Source organism: Equus przewalskii, chromosome 6 (assembly GCF_037783145.1).
Source record: "Equus przewalskii isolate Varuska chromosome 6, EquPr2, whole genome shotgun sequence".
In the NCBI taxonomy this organism is placed as follows: Eukaryota; Metazoa; Chordata; class Mammalia; order Perissodactyla; family Equidae; genus Equus; species Equus przewalskii.
The window spans coordinates 37,209,867-37,214,589 of record NC_091836.1 but is presented as its reverse complement, the minus strand read 5'-3'; the positions used below and the strand labels follow the sequence as shown (position 1 = coordinate 37,214,589).

The 4,723-nt window shown below is 34.6% G+C and overlaps 1 non-coding gene across 1 annotated transcript; it reads left to right on the top strand.

Moving 5' to 3' along the window:
* Positions 1 to 1,299: 1,299 nt before the first annotated feature.
* On the top strand, positions 1,300 to 1,406 carry LOC139084355 (U6 spliceosomal RNA). The gene has a single exon (XR_011541703.1). It is a non-coding gene; the product is annotated as a U6 spliceosomal RNA (small nuclear RNA).
* Positions 1,407 to 4,723: the final 3,317 nt, after the last annotated feature.

Sequence of the window (4,723 nt, the reverse complement as noted above, 5' to 3'; positions counted from 1 at the left end):
CCAAACACACAAGCTCCCAAGGATATTGGAACCCTTCCAAATTATTTTTCTACCACGACTGCATCTATATACATTTTGAAAAATAGCAGTGCCCTTATGTGGAAAACAGTTTTTTTCTTTAAAGCATTGATATTGATTCTCATATGTCTTAGAAACATTCTTTAGCTCCCAGGCATTTGCTAACCCCAGGTTTAGAGCTCCTATGTTTATATCCCTGGAGAGAACTTGATCATGTTATTCTTGCTTTAAAAAGTCTAGATATGAATCTGCTCCACAAATAGTGCCAAAAACAAGTTCAACTTAGAAGTCCCTTTGCGACCTGGCCCCAGCCTCATCTTTTGTCATTAGTTTTGAATGTATATGTTGTGCCTTTATCCATGTTGGTTTATTTGTCGTCATTCAGGAATTAAATATCACTCCTTCCGATAGCCTTACTTTCCCCACTAGGCAGTTGGTAGCTCATTTCTCTGTGCTATGTAGCATATAGTAGGTATTTCATGGCCATGCGTGTGTACTGTAATGAGTTATGTCTGTATTTAGACTGAGTATCTAGGGCAAAGGGTCTCCAACTGGAGCTCTCTTAGAGCCGAGATAAGTAAAGACTTCCTAAAGGGTACCTGGGAATGAATAGTGTTGAGGGAATCAAGTTTCCTATTCTCAACTTCCTTTTGTACTCTTTTCTAAAATTGATTTTCTTATGAACTCGATTATAGTTATTCTGGGTCTTCCATTCCTTTTGTCATTGCTCTTCTCACTCACACTTAACAAAATAAAGACAAAACTTTCCCCTCATTTTGCAATTGAACGTTACCCTTAACTAAGCAAAGCATAATTTGAAACACTACTGTTGGCTAAAGCTTCCTTTACTCAATGATTCATATGTCTCCATCTCTTGTATTATGAGGTAAATTGCCCCCCAAAAAGAACATTGTGTATTTAATAATTACTTAACAAATTTTGTAATAGATTAATTCTACCTAATCAATTGCAATGTAACTTGATCCAGAAGAAAGTTTTGACAATTAAGTGTGTGTGTATAAATATTTTTAAAGCAAAGAATTTTGGTACAGTGATAAATAAGAGATTTTCCAGGATGAAACTATTAATTTAGGGTAAAATTCCTTGGAGAAGATGATTGAAAATATGATTTCAGGAATTTAAAAAAAGATGTAAATTTTGTCTTTAAAGAAGGGTTTGTTTATGTAATTTTGTAAATGGCTATAATGGGTATCAAATCACTATTGTATTAAAGTTCATCAAATAGATATAGAAAAATATGAATTTAAGATACTCATGCTTGTGCTCCCTTCGTTAGCACATATACTAATATTGGAACGATACAGAGAAGATTAGCATGGCCCCTGTGCAAGGATGACACGCAAATTTGTGAAGCCTTGTATATTTAAAAAAATAAAATAAAATACTAATACTTAAAATACAAAAATTATATTCTTTGAAATTATTTACAATTTATAATGCTTTTATAAAATTCTTAAAACTTATATCCATTTTGAAATGTGTGAGGGTCTACATATTTTCTCAAAATTCTTCTGGGAGTCCTCTGCATTTAGAGTGAGTCCTAGAGTATTGTTTCTCAAACTTAAAGGTGCATGAATTATTTGGGGGATCTTGTAAAAAGGTAGATTCTAATTCTATATACCTGGAGATAGGAACAGACTGAAATTCCGCAATTCTAATGAGCTCCTAAACAATGGCCGTGCTAGTTGTAGTCCATAGATTATATTTGGAGTAACATGGTTCTGCAGTAGTACTTTGCAAACTGCAGGTCACTACACATTACAAGGTGGTAAAATCTATTTAGTGGCTGCTGTTCAGCATTTTTTTAAATAAGAGCGAAGACTAGAGATTCAAAGAAGAACAAGAAAGAGAAGATAAAATGAAAAAGTGTTATTAAGATATTATTTCGTGCACATTTGTTTCCGTTTTACGGTATTTGCGCTATTTAGGGTCTCAATGTAAAATGTATTTCTTACTGTGGATCGTGGGCAAAATGTTTAAATGCCCCTGTTATAGAGGAAAGAGTTCACCTGAGTTACTTTGTTTTCTGATGTCTAGCACAGTACTTAGTAGATAACAGATCATAAGCAAGTTTGTTGGGTGAACCAATGTATGTGTAAACACATGAATACATGTCGTCACCCAGACAACAAAAATCGACATTAGACTTTAAAATTGGTAATTTTAGATTTTTGTGCATTTGTTTTATAAAATCTAACAGAGAGGGAGCAGGCTCTCTGTGGGTGTTCCCTGCTGGTGAGGTTACCTTACAGAAAACATCACAACACCAGAGAAGAGAAGGTACATTTTTCTTGTTCCTAAAGAATGTTTGGTCTCAATAGAATAGAAAGCCAATTTGTATGAAACACCGATCAAAATAAATTGCACAACCCTGACATTTTAGTGAACTTTGGTGATTGCCCAGCTTTTGGGCTCCTCTATTGAATGAGATAGTAATCTAAACCCCGAATGGTTTGTGTGTAGTAAGACCATGTAAATATTTATGTATTTATTTTTTAGGTGAGATTTCTTCTCTTTATGTTTTGTTTGCTGGTAAAGTAATATCTATCATATTTACTGGATTCTTTCTTGTTGACCACGGTATACCAGATAGATAATAAACAACTTATCTAAAAGTGGCTTGGGGATAATTTTGTCTGTAGGTGGGAGGCAAAAGTACATGACCTCTATAGCTCATTTCCCGAAATATGTTCCCATTTAATTCATTTTTTCAGAGTTTTAAAATTACATTCCCTGCAAAAGTGCCTCAAGGTGTGAACATAATAGAGACACAATGAATTCAAATATTTTTAAACAGTTTGTGGCAGAATTAAACAAATAAATGAAAGCAACTAGAAAACAGAAGATTCCAGCATGATCTATGCCCACCTAGAGCATACTGGTCTCACAAAAGCAAGATGGTTCCATTTTTGCATTGGGATTTCCAGGAGGTAAGCTCTCTGGGAAATACAAATGACCAGACCTCTCGGGAAGTGGCTTCCAAAATGAGATTTGTGGCAGAAAATTTAGGCAGATGTCGAAGTTGCAAAGATGTGGGGTTGTATTGTTATTGTTAAATAAAGACCATCAAGAACTGAAGATGTCATATTTCTCCTGCTCGTATCATCCAATGAATTTGTGCATGTCGTGTAACTCCTCTGAGCTTCAGTCTTTCCAACTCTAACGAGAATAATGTGTTTATCTAGTACTCATCTCATGGAAATGTGTAAATTAATATCCGGAAAATATTTTAGATGTATTATATATGCGTTCTGTAAAAATAAACAATTGGGTGAGGTGGGAGGCAGAACAATGTCCCCCCAAAGATGACATATACCAGTTAACAGGACCTGTGGATATGTTAAGTGATATGGCAAAAGTAACTTTGCAGATGTGATTTTAGGTAAGGATCTTGAGATTGAAAGTTTATCCTTAATTATCTGGGTGTGTCTAACATAATCACAAAGGTCTTTATAATTGGAAGAGGGAGACAGGATGCTCAGGGGGATTTTGTGGACTCAACCCTCCATTTCTGCCTTTGAAGATGGGTAAGCGAGGACAAGTCAAGGAATGTGGACAGCTTCTAGACACTGGAAAAGGCAAGGAATGGATTCACCCCTGGAGCTTCCAGAAGAAGTGTTCCCTTGCTGACACCTTGATTTTAGCTTGCTGAGACCTCTGACCTCCAGAACCATAAGATAATAAACTTGTACTATTTATGTCACTGGTTTAATTCTCCACAGCAGCAATAGAAAACTAATGCAAACTAATATAAGTGGTAAAACAAATGTAAAATATATACAGATGGTAAAACAAAAGTAGATGTAAAAATAAACAAAGACCCTGCCTGAGAGGTAGATGTAAATATTGAGTAGCCACTAGCTAATGGATTGGTTAGCGTATGCTACTAATTAGAGAACAGGGTCTAGTTTTGTTCTCTTTATGAGCAAGTTTCACTAATAGAAAACAAAATGAACCAAGTACACAAGCACACAAAAGTCTCAAGTCATGATTGTATCCCTAATCCTGGACAAATATGTCAAAAATGTATTCTAAGGTTTATGTGTAATAGAGAAAAGAAGACCGAATATTTTCACAATTAAATTCTTAAGATTATGTTTATAAAGTCAACTTTATGTTTCAAAGATTCTTTCAGTGTACATATACATAGAAATTGGACTTAAAGTTTGAAATGTACTTTCACATAATTAATACCATTTGAATAATTCACATTTTTGACAGGTATAATTATATGCATTTTACAGAAGAGAAAATTGAGGCTTAGAGGAGTGAAGGAACCTCATAAAAATCACAAAGCTAGTTAATGGGAGAGTCAGGATTCCATAACCCAGATATTTCAACTCTAAAGTCCATCTTTCAGCTCTATGCTTCTTTCAGACCTATGGTTTATGTTGGAAATGCTGGAAAATGCGGGTCAATATGCCAATTTACCAATGGGTCTCTGAGTCCTGTCAAAAATGGGAAGATACATTTAGGTACTTTTAAAGCCATTGGAATTGTTTGATGTGACTCCCAAATTAATAAAATTGTTACTAGTTCTGCTGGCTGTCTTTTCCTTACAAACTGTGAAAATTAAATTCTAAAACTAGGGTATTTGTCTGTGATGAGTACTACTGTTGTGTTAACTATGCTTTTCATGAAAGCAGATTAACCAATTTTAAGTTTAAATTGTCAAATGTCGTCT